Below are 23,100 nucleotides of genomic sequence, written 5' to 3'. Positions count from 1 at the left end.
GGAATTCGGAGTGAGAGTCACTGATGGAGTGCTGGAAAGATGTAGCAACGAGTTTTTGGAAATGCGAACTAAACATTTAGGAAATATTTTAAAATGGTACTAAACTTTTAAAATGGTACCATTTGGTATTATATGAACAGATAAAGCTAAAAACTTGAAACTTGGTATAAAAATCAAGAATGGAATGTTATTTTAGTATATGAAGGTGGTCTTGGAAATGTGTACAAAGTGCGCGAACTGTACTAAATGGTACTAAATTTGGAACAACTGGGTTAAGGGTAAACGAATAAAGCTGAAATTTTGTATTTTGGGTTCCTGTTGGAGGTAGGTTTGTGTTAAAGAGGTGGTTTTGGGAATGGGTACCAAAAGTACACGAAAAGTACCAAACAGTACCATATTTGGTACAATTTGGTATTGGGTGAACAGATAGTGCTTGAAATTTGGTATTAGCCGTTCATGTGTAGCGTCCTTAAAATTTATATAGAGGTGTCTGTTGTTATCCGCTGATGGTTTCGGAAATGTGTACTATAATTGTACGAAAATCACTAAATGGTACTAAATTTGGTATTGGGTGAAGGGATTAGTCTGGAATCTTTAAATTTGATATTGAGGTCTCTGTTGGTGTCCGTGGTTAAGATATAGGGATGGAACTTAGGAAAAGCGTAATATAAATGTTCAAAAAGTGCTGAATGGTACTATATTCGGTATTGGGTGAAAAAATAGATATAAAATTCGGAAATTTCATATTTAGATTACTGATGGTATATGTATTTAAGATTTGGGGGTTGTTTGGAAATGCATCCTATATTTGTACGAAAAGTACTAAATGGTACTAAATTTGGTATTGGATGAAGCAATGGAGCTGGAATCCTAAAATTCTACATTTTGGTAACTCTTGGCATCTGAGGTTGAGATAAGGAAGTGATTTGGAAATGTGTACTATAGTTGTACGAAAAGTACTAAATGGTACTAAATTTGGTATTGGTTGAAGGAATAGAGCTGCAATCCTCAATTTTGATATTGAGGTCTCTGTTGATATCTGGAAGTGGGATATGAAGGTGATTTTGGAAATGCGTACTATAAATGTACCAAAAGTACTTAACAGTACAATATTTAGTATTGAATGAAGGAAAACAGGTTAAATCTTGAATTTTAATATAGATGTCACTGTTGATGTCTCTGATTCCGAGAAGGAGGTGGTTTTGTATACAGGGTGAGATGAAAAAACTGCCACCAACTTCAAACTGCTGTCCACTCATCCGACTGCTGTTACAATTATTCCAGTGATAGCTCATTATATTGTCTACAAACGTACAAAAGCATTTTGGTAAGATTTTTCCAGAAAAAAAGTTATTCGTGATGGAGATTCAAGCGTGATAGTGTGATTTCTTTATATTTGGCTGGAAGACCTCAAGTGGCTATCGTTAGAGCACTCCATCATTTAAATGTGAATAAATCTTTTGAGTCTCGTACCATCGCTCGTTACCGTCGTACTGGTAGCGTAGCCCGACGTCAAGAAAGTGGAAGAAAAAAAACAGCAACATTAGCAGAAATGATGTAATGGTCCGAAAAGTAAAGAAGCCACTTGATCGAAACCCGAATCGCAGTGGCCGAAAAATGGCTCTTGAGCTGAAAATATCGCAACATTCAATTCGGCAAATATTGAAAAATGAGCTCGGAGTAAATCCATCCAAATTCCAAAAAGTCGAAGAACTTACACCGCAACAGAAAGAAAATAGACTCAAAAGAGCTAAAGAGTTGCTTCGCTTGGCCGAAAGTGGTGAACTGCCGAATTTGGTTTTCTCCGTCTCGGATGAGAAAACATTCCTTGTCCTGCAGTTTGTAAAAAATCAAAATGATCGTGTTTACTTGCCAAAGAGGTCAGCTGAAAATGTGTTACTACGGTAGGCCACCAGAACTCAAGCGCCGGCCATGGTGATGGTGTGGGCCGCCATAACAGCCGTGGTAATTTTCCGCTCGTATTAATCGACCGTGGCATTAGAATAAATGCCGAATATTATCGCGAAAAAAATCTGGAGGGCGTATTAAAGTCCGCAGACCTTGGACATTTCAACAGGACTCAGAACCATGGCACTCAGTACGCGCCACCCAAGAATTTTTACAAAATGAGGTTCCTCACTTCAATTCCAGCGCACAATGGCCACCAAAATCTCCGGACACCAATCCGTTGGACTGTTGTGTCTGGAGTATTTTGGAAAGCTAGGTTGGCACTAAAAAATACCCAAGTGTCGATCACCTTAAGCAAGCGCCGCTTCGCCGGGAATGGGCCAAAATACCGCAGAGCAACATTCGGGCAGCGTGTGACGTTTTCATTGGCCGTTTGAAGGCCATAATTCGTGCCACAGGTGACCAATTCGAACAAATCTAAACTTATTCCAAAATATGATGCTATTTCCGACATTTTAGTTGGTTGCTCTATGCCCTTATCGCGGACCTAAATCTTAGTCGTGTATAGTGACCTTAGGTTTGTATCCATACTACAAGATTGATAGTTGCAGAACCACAAGCTAATTGATAGATTTTGCACTACACCGCCATATACTACCTACTTTGGTGATAGAAAGAATTCGCTAGGGTTCAAAATGAATAAAATATGCCTTCGTATTTCCAGAACCCCTTAAGTTCTCAAATCGTTTTTGAATTTCTCCCTTCATGTCGGATTTATTACAAATTTGTGTTAAGAATTAAATATACCTTTGCCAACGCCTAGCTAGCGAGGCCATAATCAGTGGAAGAACACTCATTGTCGTGTAATGAATGCACGAACAGATGCAGCTGCCACAGAAAAGGCAGCTCCAAAGTATCCATGGCATCGCATATTCAAAGCCATTCATCGTGGCCTAAGCCTAAGATGACAATAAATAGTGAGGAGCGTGCAAGCATAAAATGTTTACACAAATGTTTTTTTCTTCTGCTCTTGCAACACAAATAAAACATGATAGGGTAATGGGGTGGAACCCGACAAAATACTGAGGATTGTTATAAAATCACATGACAGGAGATTTTTGTAGGAAAAAATTTCTCCACAGGGATATGGGGCTATTTGCCATAGAACAAAAAAAAAAAAAAAAAAAAAACAAGTAAAAAAACATTAAGTTCGGCCGGGCCGAACTTTTAATACCCTCCGCCTTAGGGTAATGGAAACATTAGAACCATTTATGACCCATTAATAGCAAATTTTAGACATATTCGTGGGAAAATGTGGCAAAAATAATCAAAATACCGAATCTCGGGAGGTACCGTTATATGGGGGCTATACAAAATCGAGGACATATACATGCAATGTTTCGCCACCGGAGCTAGAACCCATTATGACCTACAAATACCAATTTTCAGACAAAATCATGAAAAAATGTGGCAAAAATCATCCAAATGCCGAATATCGGGAGGTATCGTTATATGGGGGCTATACCAAAGCGTGGACCCATAGATACAATATTTCGCCGCACGAACTAGGACCCATTATGACCTACAAATACCAATTTTTAGACAAATCCGTGAAAAAATGTGGCAAAAATCATCAAAATACCGAATATCGGGAGGTATCGTTATATGGGGGCTATACCAAAGCGTGGACCCATACATACAATATTTCGCCACACGAACTAGGGCCCATTATGACCTACAAATACCAATTTTCAGACAAATCCGTGAAAAAATGTGGCAAAAATCATCAAAACACCGAATATCGGGAGGTATCGTTATATGGGGGTTATACCAAAGCGTGGACCCATACATACAATATTTCGCCACACGAACTCGGACCCATTATGACCTACAAATGCCAATTTTCAGACAAATCCGAGAAAAAAATGTGGCAAAAATCATCAAAATACCGAATATCGGGAGGTAGCGTAACATGGGGGCTATAGCAAAGCGTGGGCCCATACATACAATATTTCGCCACACGAACTCGGACCCATTATGACCTACAAATGCCAATTTTCAGACAAATCCGTGAAAAAAATGTGGCAAAAATCATCAAAATACCGAATATCGGGAGGTACCGTTATATGGGGATTATACCAAAACCTGGACCTATACATACAATATTTCGCCACATGAACTAGGACCCATTATGACCTAAAAATACCAATTTTCAGACAAATCCGTGAAAAAATGTGGCAAAAATAATCAAAATACCGAATATCGGGAGGTACGGTTATATGGGGGTTATACCAAAACCTGGACCTATACATACAATATTTCGCCACACGAACTAGGGCCCATTATGACCTACAAATACCAATTTTCAGACAAATCCGTGAAAAAATGTGGCAAAAATCATCAAAATACCGAATATCGGGAGGTATCGTTATATGGGGGCTATACCAAAGCGTGGACCCATACATACAATATTTCGCCACACGAACTCGGACCCATTATGACCTACAAATGCCAATTTTCAGACAAATCCGTGAAAAAAATGTGGCAAAAATCATCAAAATTCCGAATATCGGGAGGTAGCGTAACATGGGGGCTATAGCAAAGCGTGGACCCATACATACAATATTTCGCCACATGAACTAGGACCCATTATGACCTACAAATACCAATTTTCAGACAAATCCGTGAAAAAATGTGGCAAAAATAATCAAAATACCGAATATCGGGAGGTCGCGTTATATAGGGGCCATACCAAAGCGTGGACCCATACATACAATATTTCGCCAGCGGACCTAGAACCCACTATGAACTATAAATACCAATTTTCAGACAAATCCGTGAAAAAAATGTGGCAAAAATCATCAAAATACCGAATATCGGGAGGTACCGTTATATGGGGGTTATACCAAAACCTGGACCTATACATGCAATGTTTTGCCACACGAACTAGGACCCACTATGACCTACAAATACCAATTTTTAGACAAATCCATGATAAAATGTGGGAAAAATCATCAAAATACCGAATATCGGGAGGTACCGTTATATGGAGATTATACCAAAACGTGGACCGATATATCTCATTTTCAATACCAACCATCATAGACACAATACAAATTATTCTGCTAAATTTTGACGCTCCACGTCAAATAATGTGGCCTGTATCGTGACTTCAACAGACAGATGGACGGACAGAGAGCCGGACATCGTTAAATCGGCTTATGAATATATAAACATTATGGGGTCTACGACGAATATTTAGGGATGTTACAAACGAAATGGAAAAGTTAATATACCCTCCTTCCCAAGGTGGAGGGTATAAAAACGTTTTCAGGACGCGAGGAACTTTTTATGAAACATATGCTCTCTTCCCGAACCACCAATTGCAAATTTTTTCGATATCATAAAGGGAAAATCGGTAATAGAACTAAAAATGTGTACCACCTTGCCTTTGTGAAACAGACCAAATTTTTTTCGATTTTAACAACGAATTGCTAATTTTTAGGAGGAGATTTTTTTTAGATGAATAATTTTAGTTTCTGGATATCCTGAGTTTTTATGGGGGAACATAGTATAGATACCCTTTGAAGACTGATTTTCTCCCACACCGGAAAATCCTCTGACCACTTCAAAATACGATACACCCTATTACACAACCCATGGTTTTTCAAGTACGTTTGTTTGACAGTTCGTTGCTTCATTCGCTACTCGCTGCCGCTGCCGCCTTTGTTGCTGCTGCTTTAGGCAATGTTCGGTAATCTAAATAAAGTTTTTGAAAACAAAAAAAGACGAAAAACAAAAAAAAAAAATAACTTTTCTAGCTTTTCCATAGAAAGCCGAGATGTGACGAGCAGCAGCAACTAAAACTTGTTAATGAGAAATTTCCATTAGAAAATATTTGGCCAAGAACTGGAAAACAAAACAGCAGCAACTGCCAGCAATGGCAGCAGGTCAATGCACTTTTTTCCTTCGGACTTTGTCACATTGTAACAAATTAAACAAACGTAATGTGTATCTGTATGTACGTATGGAGGTATGAATGTAACTCTTATTGTGCGATGAATTTGAGTTTTGAATGACATTTAGAGGGAAAGACAGCGTGACAGAGATTAGCTGAAAATGATGGAGCGAAATTTTTAGAAAAAAAAAAAAAAAAAATAGAATTTAAAAATTTGATTCTTTAGAGGGTTTTCTTATCTTCAAATAGAAGGCCAAAAGCTCTCCACAAAGAAGATCAGAAGAAGACCAGTACATCTTATTATAGAAGAATATAGGGTCCTTTATAAATGGACCAGAGGGTCATCTTGTGGGAGCCCAGAGAGTCCTCTTATAAAAAACGAGTAGGTCTTCTTTTGGAAGAAGACAAGAAAGTCTTCTCAGAAGGTCTACTCCGATAGAATAGCAGAAGGTCTTCTTCTATAGAAGATCAGCAAAATTTTCTTCTAAAGAAGAGCAGAAGGTCTTCTTCTCCTACAGAAGATCAGAAGGTCTTCTCCTATAGAAACCCAGCTAGTTTTCTCGTATAGAAGACCAGAAGGTCTTCTTCTTCTAAAGAAGACTAGAAGGTCCTCTTCTGTAGCAGATCAGAAGGTTTTTTCCTATAGAAGATCAGTTGGTCTTCTCCTATAGAAGACCGGTTGGTCTCCCCTTGGTATTCTCCTATGGAGGATGAGTTGGTCTTCTCCTTTGGAAGACTAGAAGGTCTTCTATAGAAGACCATAAGATCTCCTACAGATTCTCCTACAGAAGACCAGTTGGTTTTCTTCTATAGTAGAGTAGTTGGTCTTCTCCTAATAGAAGACTGGAAGGTCTTCTCTTATGGAAGACCAGAGGGTCTTCTTCTTCTACAGAAGACCAGAAGATCTTCTTCTTCTACAGAAGGTCAGAAGGTTTTTTTCTTCTATAGAAGACCAGAAAGTTTTCTTCTTTAGCAGTCCAAAAGGTCTTCTTCCATAAAAGACCAAAAGTTCTTCTTCTTCTACAGAAGACCGGAAGGTCTTCTTTTATAGAAGACCAGAAGAGGAATAGAAGACCTGGTGGTATTCTCCGATAGAAGACCTGGTGGTATTTTCCGATAGAAGACCTGGTGATCTTCTCCGATAGAAGACCTGGTGGTTTTCTCCGATAGAAGACGAGAAGATCCATTTATAGAAGACCTTCTGGTTTTCTATAAGAGAGGACCATAAGGTCTTCTTATAGAACATCAGGAGGTCTTCATATAGAGGACCATAAGGTCTTCATATAGAGGACCATAATGTCTTCATATGGAGGACCATAAGGTCTTCTTATAGAACACCAGAAGATCTTATAGAACGGCAGAAGATCGTATAGAACACCAGATGATGTTATAGAACGCCAGAAGTTCTTTTTCATAGAAAACTTCAGGAGGTCTTCTGCTATAGAAGACTTCGAGGTCTTCTGCTATAGAAGACTTCGAGGGGTCTTCTCCTATAGAAGACTTCGAGGTCTTCTCCTATAGAAGACTTCGAGGTCTTCTCGTATAGAAGACTTCAAGGTCTTCTCCTATAGAAGCCTTCGAGAGGTCTTCTCCTATGGAAGACTTCCAGAGGTCTTCTCGCATTGAAGACTTCCAGAGGTCTTCTCGTATAGAAGACTTTGATAGGTCTTCTCCTATAGAAGACTTTGAGGTATTCTCGAAAGAAGACTTCGAGAGGTCTTCTCGCATAGAAGACTTCTAGAGGTCTTCTCGCATTGAAGACTTCGAGAGGTCTTCTCCTATAGAAGACTTCAAGGTCTTCTCCTATAGAAGCCTTCGAGAGGTCTTCTCCTATGGAAGACTTCCAGAGGTCTTCTCGCATTGAAGACTTCCAGAGGTCTTCTCGTATAGAAGACTTTGAGGTATTCTCGAAAGAAGACTTCGAGAGGTCTTCTCGCATAGAAGACTTCTAGAGGTCTTCTCGCATAGAAGACTTCGAGAGGTCTTCTCCTATAGAAGACTTTGAGGTCTTCTCCTATAGAAGACTTCGAGGTCTTCTCCTATAGCAGATTTCGAGGTCTTCTCCTATAGCAGACTTCGAGGCCTTCTCCATAGAATTCTTCGAGATCTTCTCCTATAGAAGACTTTGAGAGGTCTTCTCCTATAGAAGACTTCGAGAGGTCTTCTCCTTAGAAGACCCTTGAGGTCTTCCCAAAGAAGCCTTGGAGGTCTTCCCAAAGCAGCCTTGGAGGTCTTCTCCTATAGAAGACTTCGAGAGGTCTTCTCATAGAAGAATTCGAGAGGTCTTCTCATAGAATTCGAGGTCTTCTCATAGAAGACTTCGAGGTCTTCTTGCTTACAAGACTTCGAGGTCTTCTTGCTTAGAAGACTTCGAGGTCTTCTTGCTTAGAAGACTTCGAGAAGTCTTTTCGCATAGAAAACATCGAGAGGTCTTCTCTTATAGAAGACTTCGAGGTCTTCTCTTATAGAAGACTTCGAGGTCTTCTCTTATAGAAGACTTCGAGGCCTTCTCCTATAGAAGACTTCGAGGTCTTTTCAAAGAAGACTTCGAGGTTTTCTCATAGAAGACTTCGATGTCTTCTCTTAGAAAAACCACAAGACTTCTATGAGAAAACCTGGTCGAAAAAATTGAAGTTGTCTTTTATAGAAGTCTGTAGGGCTCCCTTCTATTCTATTCTGATACTAATTTAAGCATTGAACATCTGTCTCCATTTTTAAATGCTAGCTTATATACGAATCAATTCATCAGAATCAATTACAGCTTCGACCAGACCACAACACAGATACCACAAAAGACACCTGCACAACAACAACAATTGTTTGCATTGAAGTGGTTACGTTGAAAGAGAACAAAAGCTGGCAAGCAAACCAAACACCGTCGTCGCGGTACAATTTATTAAATATGGCATGATTTCTGGCACAAGTTGTGGGTTCTGCTGGGCTGGTGGTAGTTGACAACAACAAAAACACCAGCAACAAAATGTGATATTTACACCAACTCAAGTAATGACTAATAATAATAATTGTCTGTCGACTTGTTACTCCACCATTTGTATGACGGTCTCTCTCCGTCCGTCTATCTATTTGCCTGACTTCGCTTTGCTCAGTTGGTGGCTTCGAATTTCTTTTCGAATCTTTTATTCATTTCATTGATATTTCCGCCTTTAGCTTTTCAGCTCGTGAGTTTTGGTTGTTTGTTTGTTCGACCGCTTTAAGCCATAATTGGGGCAAATCGGCTCGAATTAAAAGTGAATGTAGGCTATTAGCGTAGAATTGCTAAAAGAAAAATTCCTCGCTTTTAAAAGGTGAGTAAAGGTGTCAGCAGAATACAGCCAATGAGAATTGTATGAAAAATATTGGTAAACGATTTTTTTTTTGTTTTTATTTATTTTTTTATTTTATTTTCGTTGTAACTTGAAGTTCCGAGCCTGTCACGGCGAGGAAAGTGTAATATTTTCTGGGCCATTTAATTAGAAAATTTTGTTATGAGTTTCCAATTTCCTCCTCTTGCCCTAATGGGAGCTATCTTTTACAATACTCGTAACCAGTCTTTTGTTTTTGAAACGTGCCCCCGCCGATAATGAGTTGTAGTTCCCCCCACCCAAATCTTATCATTTTACAATATTTGAACTCAATCTACATTTGTCAATAAAAAGGTGGGAACTCTGGGAATCAGACATGTTCTATTAATTATCGCCAGGGCATCAAAGTTATATTTAAAAGAAATTTATAATTTTAAGTTCTTTTTTATGGAAACTTGGTAAGGCTCGTGGGTGAAGCAATTAAAGAGGGCTAAAGAGAAAGTTGTAAAGAATTCACAAAACCAGTTTCAAGAATATTACCAGTCAGCCAGAGCTGAGAATAATCTGAGTAAATATTTTGAAAAGTTACATCAGATGATTTTAATGGGTTTATAAATTGGTCAATTTGTGAAAAATTCAAATCTTTTGAATTGAAACAGATTTTTGTTCTCATAAAAATTACCTTCAAATGGAGTTGCATAAAAATCTGAAAATAAAGGAAAAGATGGCTTAATTAATGAATTAAATAAAACAAGTAAAAAAGCAGTAAGTTCGGCCGGGCCGAACTTTGAATACCTTCCACCATTTAGAACGAATTTGAAAATTTTCAAAAAATAAAATCCTTAAAAAATTCTGTTAATATTTTAAAAATACCGAACATAGCCGTTATATTGGTGTCTATACGACGTGGACCTACATAGGCTTTGTTTGTCATAAGCCATTACCAAATTCAAATTCGAAACTTTAAATAAACGGTGACTAATGTAGCTAAAATCATCAAAATATCGTATATAGGGAGGTACCGTTATATCGGAGCTATGCGAAGACCTGGACCTGCATTGACAAATTTCTGTCACAGGCTGTAGCTTCCATTACAAACTGCAAATACGACATCTCAAACATTTTCTTTGAGAATTGTATTGTATTGTAAAATCGTCAAAATACCGAATATAGGGAGGTACTGATATATGGGGCCTATACGAAAACCTGGACCTGCACAGACTATATTCTGTCACAGACTGTAGATCCCATTACGAATTCTAAATACGTAGTTTGAAACAATTCCGGTGAACAATGACGATAAAATTATCCAAATACCGAATATTGGGAGGTACCGTTATATGGGGGCTATACGAAGACGTGGACCTACATGGCCCATTTACGAACTTAACCTGCCTACTGGAAAAATAAACATGTGTACCAAATTTTAGCCTTCTATCTCAATTCGTTCGAAAGATAGCGTGATTACAACAGACAGACGGACAGACAGAGGAGGAGTTACAAACGAAATTAAAAAGTTAATATACCCTCCATAGTATGGTGGAGGGTATAAAAAATATTCCATGACCACGGAACAAAAATCATGGATAAATAATATTTTTTAAGAAAATCCTGGACAAAAGTGCTGACTTTTAGGGCAATTTTATCAAAAAATTTAATCTTTATACCCTACACCACAAGGTGGCCAGGGTATTATGTCTTTGTACATTTGTGTTGTGTAACAGGCAAAGGAAACGAGATAGACCCATAGTTCCTTTCGATGATCTGCATAGAATCACATTTTGAGTCGATTTTTTTACGGTCGGACAGTCCGTCTGTCCATGTATTTTTGTGAACAAAGTACAGTTCGCATTTATTATCCGATTGCGATGAAATTTTGCACAAATCATTTGTTTGGCCCAAGGACGAACCCTATTGAAATTGGAGATAATCGGTAAAAAATTAGATATAGCTCCCATATATATCTTCGTCCGATTTGCCTTTTATTGTACACCAAAAGTGTAATATCAGTCCGAATACTACGGAATTTTGCACTTACAACCAAATTAGGCATGAAAATAAGTATGCCAAATTTCATCGAAATCGGTTCAGATATAGCTATAGCTCCCATATATATTGTTCATCCGATTTTTTATTTTTGTCCTCCGCAGCCGTAATATGCACTCCATAACAACAATATTTGAAGAAAAAAAAACTAATACAGCTCCGAAATACATTTGCTAAATTTTATCGAGATCGGTTCAGATTTGGATATAGCTCCCATACATAACTTCTTCCGATTTACCTTTTCTGGTGCACCAAACGTCTAATATTTGTCCAAATGGGATGGAATTTGGCACCTATGACGGAATTGAGTCTAGAAGCTAGTACGTCAAATTTGGTGAAGATCGGTTCAGATATAGCTATAGCTCCCATATATACTGTTCATCCGATTTGTCATATTTGTTACCCACAGCCGTAATATGCACTCCTTAACAACGATATTCAGGGAAATATATCAAATACAGCCCAGAACTATCTTTACCAAATTTTATTGAAATTGGTTCCGATTTGGATATAGCTCCTATATATATCTTTATCCGATTTCAAATTAATTGTGCACCAAATGGGCAATACAAGTCCGAATTTAAAAGATACAAATGCTTCGGCATATCTAGTCCTTTGAACTTTAAATTATAATTATAATCATCGCGTGTATGATTGAATTCTCCCATAAAAACTGTTAATTGTTATGTGGAGCTCTACTAAATTAGCAAATTGGTGTAGGGTATCATAAAGTCGGCCCCGTCCGACTTTAAGACTTTCTTTACTGTTTTTTTAAATATTTTTTTAATAAAATTTTCTAAACGAAAATCAAAATATTGTCCACAAAGTTTTCGAATACGATATACTTAAAAAAATCATTATTTTTTAAATTTGGTTTTTTACAAAGTTTTCAAATTCATGATTATATCCAGTTTTTGGTTAGAGGTCCTTGAATGAAATATTTAAAAAAAATATAATTATTGGCATGCGGTCCCTTGATAAACATTTTCTTAAAAAAATTACGACTTTCGATAATTCAATACAACATTTTTTTTATATGATTTAGATGAATTTTTCAAAATATCTACGATTTTTTTCCAGAAAGTCTAAAAAAATTTAATTAAAAATTCTATCACTTTTTTTAAAAGGTCCTTGTATATAATTTTCTTAGGAATCTACGCTTAAGAATTTTCAAAAAAAAAAAAATAATAATAATAAATATTTAAGATTTTTTTTAATAGCCTCCTTCTACGAATTTTATTAAAAAGCCTTGCAACTACACAAATCATGGATCTGTCCTTATGGATGGTCCTTAAATACATTTTAATTCCAATGATTTTTGCTCAGGAAGTTTTTGAAAAAAAATTTGTTAGAAATCCTATAATTTTTTATCACGATCTTGGTCTGAGGTCGTTGGGTGTTTTTTTTTTTTTTAAATTAACGATTTTGGTAATGAAGACCTTGAATAAAAATTTTTAATAACCTAAGATTTTTGGTGAGACATACAATCACAATGTTTCTCCGTCAGGAGGATTTTGAGCAAAATAGTCTTACGGGGATTTTTAAGAATATTTCGTTGCGGAAGTTTATAAAGAAATTATTATGTCCGTCAAGATAAATTAAGATTTAAATAGCAAAGACACAAACCAATGTGATTTTTTCTCCGGTTCACAGAGGGTTAATAAAGAGAGAGAGAGATAGAGAGAGGGAGTAGTAAACCAGAGAAAAATTAAAGGTAAATTAAGTTATATTAGTTCTGATCAAATTTCAAAACTTTCCGTACAAACTTAAAAATGAAGCGGTGTCGAGGCTTGGCACAAATGAAAGGTCTCGAGGAGTACTTTCGGAATATGTGGATTTATAGCCAAAAAAATTCAGACTTAGGAATTTTTTAAATTTTCTGAAGAATTATCGCTCAATTTTAGGACAATTGCAGATAAAAGGGTCCACAGATCAGAAACTAAAAATGAAGCGGTGTCGAGGCTGGGCAATTAAGTACTCCTCGAAACCTTTCGTTTGTGCCCAGCCTCGACACCGCTCCATTTTTAAATTTGTACAGAAAGTTTTGAAATTTGATAAAAAATAATATAATATAATTTACCTTTAATTTTTCTCTGGCTTACTACTACCTCTTTCTCTATCTCTCCCTCTTTAATAACCCTTTGTGAACGGGGAAAAAATCACCTTGGCTTGTGTCTTTGCTAATTAAATTTAAATTTAATAAAGGGGCCCGCAGATGTATAGAATCTTCACAACAGATCTTATGTTTGCAAAAATGTTGGTATGTGTAAATTTGAAGAGAATTGGAAAGCTTATTTCGCTTTCTTTGAGCGTTTAGTTTTTCAAAATCTTGAACCCTATGTGGAGCAGGTAGTAAAAGAAATGGTCCGATCTCTACCATAACAGAACTTGTGTTGATGGAAATATTTTAGATGTACCATGTCTGGAATGGAATCGGATGTTGATTTCGCTTTTTATGAGCTTCATGGATATTCAAAATTTTGAGCTTTTGTGAGGGAGGTACCAGAAGGAGCGCACGGATATTGTCAATTTTCGCACCAGACCTAGCACTGACGCAAATATTAGGATATGCAAAGTTGGAGCAAAATCGGATTATTGTTTCTCTTCCTGTGCAAAAAAAAAAAATAATTTTTTTTTTGAAAATTTCGACCATTTGTGGAGGAGGTATTAAAAGAAGTGGACCGATATATTCCATCTTAACACCAGACCTTGGGTTGATAAAAATATTGCGATGTGTGAAATTTGAAGACAATCGAACTCTTACATTTTGTAAGAGTTGTAATCATTCAAAATTTTGACCATTTGTGGGGGAGGTACTTCATGGAGTGGACCGATATTGTCCATTTTCACACCTGACCTAGCACTGACGCAAATATTAGGATTTGCAAAGTTGGAGCAAAATCGGACTATCGTTTTTCTTTCAGTGCAAAAATCCACAAGGAGTGGATCGATATATTCCATCTTAACGCCAGATCTTGGGTTTATACAAATATTGGGATGTGTGGAATTTGAGGACAGTCGGACACCCACATCACATTTTATAAGACCTATAATTATTCACAATTTTGACGCTTTGTGGGGGAGGTACTTGATGGAGTGGACCGATATTGTCCATTTTCGCACGTAGCACTGTCGCTAAAATTAGGATTTGCAAAGTTGGAGCAAAATCGTATTCTCGTTTCTCTTTCTGTGCAGAAAATGTATTTTTTGAAAATTTCGACCATTTGTCGGGAGGTACTAGAAGGAGGGGACCGATATTGCCCATCGCCGAACTCGATCTAAGTTTGACAATAATATTACGATGTACCAAGTTTGGACCAAATTGGAGACTCCCTTTAAGAGTTATCGTGCGCACCAGCCTGCCAGACAGACAGACCGACGGACGGACGGACGGACGGACGGACGGACATCGATAGATCGACTCCAAATGTTCTGAAACGGATTTGGTCCAAAGAGACCTAGGGTCTAAAACCGTTATTTCGACTAGGCACGTTTTGACCGTATCAAATGATATATACCCTCTGTAGCCATATGGCTGAGGGTATAAAAACACTGTTCTCTGTTAGATATTCTTGAACAATATTTTCTTAAAAAATGCGATTTTTGAGCAGGAAGTTCTCGAAAATATATTAAAGAATTCAGGTTATTGGCTACGAGATTATAAAATAACAGTTTCTTAAAAAAATCCACAAAATCTACGTCATATTAATTAAATTAATACACAATTTTTAGGTCCGTGAAAAAATTGGTCCTAAATATCCCCAAGATATTTTTTTTTTGAAAATTTCGACTTTTTGTGGGGGAGGTACCAGAAGGAGTGGACTGATATTGTCCATCGCCGAACTCGATTTTAGTTTGACAAAAATATTACGATGTACTAAGTTTGGACCAAATTGGATACTCCCCGCGAAGTGTTATCATGCGCACCAGCCAGACAGACAGACGGACGGACGGACATCGCTAGATCGACTCCAAATGTCCTGAAACGGATTTGGTGCAAAGAGACGTGGAGTGTAAAACCGTTATATCGACTAGGCACTGACCCCTCTAGCCATATGACTGAGGGTATAAAAATCTATAATTTAAAGAGAGAGAAACTTCCTCAAAAAGAGCTATCCCACTTATATATCAATTGATACATTTGTAGTAGAGATTCATATATAGGGACGAACTAGGGGAAGGCGTATTCGACTTCCATATTTGACTATCGCCGCAAGGCCAAGAAATCCGCATTGTCTTTTATAAACTCTATGTTTAGCCTTTTATTTACACAAATAGTAGATATTCACATAAGAAGACATGACGTCCTTCTTTTTTGAAGCGATATTGACCTTTATGAAAAAAATCTGTTCTTTTTATAAATATAACATAAAATCCGGTTATTTAATGAAAATTCGAGGAAGAGAGGACCGACTGGCATTCTATTTGTGAATATAAATGTTGGCTTTGTATTGAGTATCGGTGGTGAATTAATTTTCCTATAGGGGAGTCCCTTTAGAAGTCTTCTGTAGCGAATGCGTTTTGATCTACAATAAAAAATAACCGGTGTTCCGCTTTTTTTCTCTCAAATATTTTTTTTATAAAATTGAGAAAATCCAAAAAATGGAGACAAAATTGGCTTAGAACGTAATAACCCGACAACAAGAAAACAAGAAGAAAAAAAATAGAATTTTAATTATTTGCCAATTTCTGAATGAGTAAATACAGATAAAAATTAAACATTCAATTTGTCACGGCAGGTTCTTGGAATATTTGTTTGGTCGTAGTGCCGGGGGGGGGGGGGGGGGGGGGGTTGGGTAATGAAAAAAAAAAAAAAACTCTTTAACTGGTTATGTCTCCTACAATACAACACCGCCCACCTTCCTCCTCGCTGTGTAGTCAGCTATTTATTTAGCATTTTTTAATTATCTTCTCTTGTTCCATTGTTGTTGTTGTTGTAAAGGTAACAACATTAGCTACACACGGCCGCCAGCCAAGTTATTACCAAGCAATTGTTTTAATGAAATTTCCGTCCAAATAGAAGGCAATTGTTTTGAAAGATTTTTTTTCTTTGGTTTGTAACAAAAATCTGAGGAAAAAATAGAAAGTAAACTTTTGTTTCGGGTTCTCTATACGATTTGAAAAAAAAAAAAATAGAGAAAGAAACAAATGAATATTGGATTTTAATATTTTTTTGCTTTGTTTATAATTCTTGATGAAGGCTTGAGTTTTTTTTTAACAATGATCCAAAATAATTGCCTACATGGGAATTGTTTGTTTGTTGCTGTTGTTAATAAAAAAGCTGATGGTATTCAAATGTTGTGGGGCAGCGTGAGAAGGTGCATGGAGGAATGTCAGAAAAAAAGTAGATGACAGCATAGAAAGCGAGAGAGATTTTTTCTACAATTGTAACGAATTTAATCAAAATAATGATTGAGTTTTTATACCCTCAGCCATATGGCTACAGAGGGTATATATCATTTGATACGGCCAAAACGTGCCTAGTCGAAATAACGGTTTTAGACCCTAGGTCTCTTTGGACCAAATCCGTTTCAGAAAATTTGGAGTCGATCTAGCGATGTCCGTCCGTCCGTCCGTCTGTCTGTCTGTCTGGCTGGTTGGTGCGCACGATAACTCTCGAAGGGAGTATCCGATTTGGTCCAAATTGGCTACAACGTAATATTTTTGTCAAACTTAGATCGAGTTCGGAGATGGGCAATATCGGTCCACTCCTTCTGGTACCTCCCCCACAAAAGGTCGAAATTTTCAAAAAAAAACAAATTTTTTGCACAGAAAGAGAAAGGCTAATCCGAATTTGCTCCGACTTTGCGAATCCTAATATTTGCGTCAGTGCTAGGACAGGTGTGAAAATGGACAATATCGGTCCACTCCATCAAGTACCTCCCCCACAAAATATTGAAATTTTGAGTACCCATGAAGCTCATAAATCGCCAAATTAACATCCGATTCCATTTAGACTTGGCACATCTGTCGAAATATTTATATCATATTTTAGGTCCGATAGGAAATGGGCAATATTGGCCCATTGCTTCGGGATCTGCTCCATAGAGGGTCAAACGTTTGAATAACCTTAACACTAGTCAAAATATATTTAGATAATCGAACATAGGCTGAGGTTATATCTCTGGCGGCAATACCGACTGATACTTTTTAACTTGTTTTTTTAAGAATTTTATTCCAAATACCAGTACTTTCGTACAATTGTAGGGTGCATTTCCAAACCACCGCCAAATCTCAAACAAAAATACTATCAATAATGGAAATATGAAATTTAAGAATTTAATCTCTATCCCTTCATCGAATATCAAATGTAGTACCATTTAGTACTTTTCCAATAACTGTAGGACATATTTCCAAAACCACAACCATATCTTAACCACAGACACAAATAGTAAGCTTGATACCAAATTTCAGGATTCTAACTCTATTGGTTCACACAAATTCAAATTGTACCAAATTTAGTAATGTTTAGTACACATAAGTACAAAATGTTTGTAAATACGAAATTTTGAAGAGAGTTGAATGTTTATTTCGCTTTCTTTGAGCGTTTTGTTTTTCAAAGTCTTGAACGCTATGTGGGGGAGGTACCAGAAGAAATAATTCGATCTCTACCTTATCTTTATAACAGATCTTGTGCTGATGGAAATATATAATTGTACCAAGTCTGAATGGAATCGGATTTTAATTTCGCGTTTTATGAGCTGCATGGATATTCAAAAATTTTTACCTTTTGGAGGGAGGTGCCGGAAGTAGTGGACATATACATACCATCTTCACATCAGATCTAGTGTTAGTAGAAATAATGGTATCTGTGAAATATGAAGAGAATCGGATGCTAATTTCAGTTTTTATAATTGTTTTGTTTATTAAAAACTTTGACCATTTGTGCGGGAGGTGCGGCAGAAGGAATGGTGCGATATATTCCAATTTCAGACCAGACATTGGGGTTAATAGAAATATTGTAATGTGTGTAATTTGAAGAGACCCGTATGCTTATTTCGGTTTTTATAATCGCTTTGGTTATTCAAAATGTTGACTCTTTGTGGGGGAGGTACCACAAGGAATGGTCCGATCTCTACCATCTTTATAACAGATCTAGTGTTGATGGAAATATTGAGTTGTGCCAATGGAATCGGATAGTAATTTAGCATTTTATGAGCTTCCTGGGTATTCCAAGTTTCGACCCTTTGTGGGGGAGGTAACAGAAGGAGTGGACCGGTATATTCCATATTCACGCCAGAATTTGGGTTAATAAAAATATTATGATGTGTGAAATTTGAAGACAACCGGACACTGACATCAAATTTTATAAGAGTTTTAATTATTTAAAATTTTGACCCATGGGGGGGAGGTACCAGAAGGAGTGGACCGATATTGAGCATTTTCGCACCTGATCTAGCACTGATGGAAATATTGGGATTTGCAAAGTTTCAGCAAAATCGAATCATCCTGTCTCTTTCTGTGCAATAAAATAATTTCCTTGAAAATTTCGACATTTTGTGGGGGAGGTACCAGAAGAAGTGAACCGATATCGCCCATCTCCGAACTCGATCCTAGTTTGACAATAATATTACGTTGTACCAAGTATGGATCAAATCGGATACTCCCTTCGAGAGTTATCGTGCGCACCAGCCAGACAGACAGACGGACGGACATCGCTAGATCGACTTCAAATGTCCTGAAACGGATTTGGTCCTAAGGTACCTAGGGTCTAAAACTGTTATTTCGACTAGGCACGTTTTGAACGTATCAAATGATATATATCCCCTTTGTAGCCATATGGCTGAGGTTATAATTAGTAAGGTTTAGTGCTTTTCTAATATACATACATACAGTACAGTTCAGTACTTTTAGTACAATTATAGGGCGCATATCCAAACCACCGCCAAATCTCAAACACAAATACTATCAGTAATGTAAATATGAAATTTAAGAATTTAATCTCTATCCCTTCATCGAATATCAAATGTAGTACCACTTAGTACTTTTCCAATAACTGTAGGACATATTTCCAAAGCCACAACCATATCTTAACCACAGACACAAATAGTAACCCTTATACCAAATTTCAGGATTCCACCTCTAATGGTTCACACAAATTCAAATTGTACCAAATTTAGTAACGTTTAGTGCACATAAGTACCTTATCCCCAAATTTCTGGATTCCAGCCCCATCGGTTCATCCAAAATCCGAATTATACCAAATTTTGTACCATTTAGTACTTTTCGTGCACAGAATTTAAAATTTCGAAAACTACCTCCATATCCTATTCCCACAATCCGTCTGTAATGTTGACTTCAAATTTCCGAATTCCTGCCCCATCCATAACTTCAAATTCAAATTGTACCAAATTTAGTACCAATTGTACCAAATTTGTACAAAAGTACAAATTTCCAAAACAATCCAATAGAAATATTTTTTTTCCCAATTTCAGGATTCCAATCCGAAATCCAAATTGTACCAAATTTAGTACACATAAATACGAATTTCTTAAGCTTCCATCATACCTCAAACCTAATCTTATTTTTAAATTTCAGGATTCCAACTCTACCGGTTCTCCCAAAATTTGAATTGTACCAAATTTAGTACCATACAGAGAGGTACAAATTTCGTAAACTTCTATATCCTAATCCTACACTCCGTTAAAAATGTTGCTTTTAAATTTCAAGGTTTGCTGCTCCATCCATTACTTCAAATTCAAATTGTACTAAATTTAGTACGATTTAGTACTTTTTGTGCACAGAATTACAAATTTCGAAAATTTCCTCTATATTTCAATTCTACAATCCGTCAGAAATGTTGATTTGAGATTTCAGGACTACTGCTCCATCCACTACTCCAAATTCAAATTGTACCAAATTTAGTACCGTTTAGTACTTTTTGTATACATGAGTACACACTTCGAAAAACTACCTCCTTACATGGTTCCAATTTCTCAACATTGATTTCCATTCCAAATTTCAAGTTTTTAGCGCTAACCGTTCACATGATTACGAAATGGTACAAAATGTAGTACATTTTAGTACTTTTCGTACACTTATAGTAGGAATGTCGAGAAATGCTTTGGAACATCCATCGTACACTCCATCAGTGACACCTATTCAAAATTCTAGCTTATTCCGTGGATCAAATCGGATAGGCCCCAGATAGACAGTCGGACGGACTAGATCTTCTCCAAATGTCCTGAAAGGAATTTGGTCCAAAGAGATCTGGGATCAAAACCCGTTATTTGGGCAATGAGGTACGTTTTCAGGAATTCGTATTAATTTTCCCTACTTTGGAAATACTTTTCAAATGGGCAGAGCTTTCATAGTTTTGAATGGCTTCCAACATTTTTTTTTGTTACCACTTACCGGTTGCGTCAACAGCCGTTAAATGGTGGCAATTAGCGTTGTAAAATTTAAATTTGTTTTGTTTTTGGCAAAATGTTTATGTTTTTCGTTTTTGGTTTTTTTTTTTGCAAATAAATGATTTGTAAAATATTGTTTTAAAGACTTTCACTTTCAAAATCACCAAAAACAAAGAAAAAAAAAACATTTAAAAGCCAAGTGGATAAATGAACTACCGGAATTTTCGTGTTTGTGTTTTTTTTTACAGGAACAACAAAAACTGTGTGTTTGGCGTTATTGACAGCCACATTCATTCATTCATTGAACCCATCTCAGCGCTGAAAATTTAGCACTTGTTACAAAGTCATGATTGGGGCTCACTTAAAATTGTTTTTTTTTTTTTTTTTTGGTTTTTTTTTTTTTTCAGTTTTTTTTTTTTAATTTTTTTTTCAAGCGGCATGCCACGAAACTTACAGCGTCATTGTAAATAACCGAACCGTCGTTGATTGTCATCAGCGTTTCCCATATCATTCCAGGCGGGCGGATGGCGGACAATCATGACGACGATGACGAAATGGCGCTGATGATTGTTGATGATCAAGTCCAGCAATTTAATAAATGATGGAATGAATGAATGAATGAATCACGTTCACCCAACAACATTCCGCCGTTGATGGTTCCATTTAAATATTACTCAATTGTTTGTTGGTGTTGTGACCAGGCAGACAGACACCCCAGTATAGCTGGTGGCCATACCGGACTGGACTAGGAAATAAACGCCGCTGCCACTCTCGTTAAAGTCGTCTTTTTTTTTTGAAATTGTTTCACCTTTTTTTGTTGAGACTTTTCGAGTGTTACTTGAGAATTCACGTTTTTCTCTGCTCTTCGACAGCTTGTTTTTCAAGCTCATTTGCTGGGTAACATCACTTAAAACAATTATGGACGGGGCCCGTTACCACTCGCTAGTCATAATGACCCTTGAAATGTCATTGCTTTTCTTTGAGAGTTTGTTGTTGTTGTTTTTTTTTAAATTGTTAAAAATAATAATAATAATTTCACTTTTCCAAAAACAATTAGTTATAATTTTTTTTTGTAAATTATGCCATAAAATTGATGGCCTCTTAACAATTGAAAGCCGAAAAACAATTTAAAGTTCAGGCCAGGTCATGGAAATTTTTCTAAATAGGAAGATAAGGGATAGTAGCTACGAAGGTCCGAAAGTCCGTGAAATCCAAAGAAATATTCAAAAATCCAAATGGCGGAGGAAAAAAGAATTATTTAAAACCACCCTCATAGTTCTTTAGAAATTTTTCCTAGGAATTTTATTGTCCCCTAAAAAATTCACAAAAAAACAGAATTTCAAATAATAATAATTATAAATAAGTAATAAAAAATTAATTTAAAAAATAACTAAATAAAAAATTAAAGTGTGATAATTAATTAAAAAATAAAAAGAATTTATTAAAAAATAAAAAGAATTAATTAAAAAATTAAACAAATTAATTAATCTAAGCTTCGGATGTAAGACCTAAAATTTCAGAATTGATCCACAAAAAATTAATTAATTAATTTAATAAAAAACAAATTAATTAAAAATAAAAATATTAAAAATTTTATTAAATTAAAATTATTTAATTAAAAAATAAATTAATTAAAATTATTTATAAATAACAGTTTTAAAAACTTTAATTTAGCAATTTTATTGTCCCCTAAAAATTCACAAAAAATTAAATTAAAATTATTTCATTAAAAAATAAATTAATTGAAATTATTTTAAAACAACAATTTTAAGAAAATTAATTTAAATAATTATCAAAATTAATTAATGAAAAAATTTAAATTAAAAAATTAAACAAATTAATTAATCTAATTTCGGAAGTAAGGCTTAAAAAATCAGAATTTGTCCAAAACAAATTAATTAATTAAATAAACAACAAATTAATTGAAAACAAAATTTTTAAAAATTTTATTAAATTAAAATTATTTAATTAAAATATAAATTAATTAAAATTGTTTAAAAACAACAATTTTAAAAAATTTATTTTAACTAAAAATTAGAATTAATTAATTAATGAAAAAATTAATTAATTAAAAATAAACATTAAAAATTTAATTAAACCACTAATTAAAAATTTAAATTAAAAGCAAGGCCAATATAAAAAATTATTTATTTAATTGAAAAATAAATTAATTAGAAATATTAAAAATTACAATTAAATTAATTTATTAAAACAATGTTTTAATTTATTAAAACAGTAAGTTCGGCCGGCCCTCCACCACTTGAAACCAATGTAGAAATTTTCACAACAAAAGAAAAAAAAAATAAATAAAATCCATTAAAAATTCGGTTTAAATCTTAAAAATACAGAATATAGCCGTTATATTTTGGTTAATACGAAGGCATGGACCTGCATAGGCAACTTTTGTCCATACTATGGTGGAGGGTATAAAAATGCTTAAGTTAAGCTTCCAAAGCAAGGTTGTATAGTTTATATTAAATTTAATTAATTCATTAAAAAATAAATTACAAATAAAAATAATAAAAATTAAATTAAT

At 35.5% G+C, this 23,100-nt stretch overlaps 1 protein-coding gene across 1 annotated transcript in view; it reads right to left on the bottom strand.

Moving 5' to 3' along the window:
- LOC101899067 (tetraspanin-18) overlaps nucleotides 1-23,100 on the bottom strand; it is a 116,846-nt gene that overhangs the window by 36,160 nt on the left and 57,586 nt on the right. Inside the window, exon 4 of the mRNA XM_059119455.1 lies at nucleotides 9,851-9,874. The gene's annotated coding sequence lies outside the window, so the exon portion shown is untranslated. The remainder of the gene's footprint in view (nucleotides 1-9,850; nucleotides 9,875-23,100) is intronic.

This window comes from Musca domestica, unplaced genomic scaffold (genome assembly GCF_030504385.1).
Source record: "Musca domestica strain aabys unplaced genomic scaffold, Musca_domestica.polishedcontigs.V.1.1 15, whole genome shotgun sequence".
In the NCBI taxonomy this organism is placed as follows: Eukaryota; Metazoa; Arthropoda; class Insecta; order Diptera; family Muscidae; genus Musca; species Musca domestica.
The sequence above is the reverse complement of the archived record's forward strand: the minus strand, read 5'-3'. Positions and strand labels throughout refer to the sequence as shown.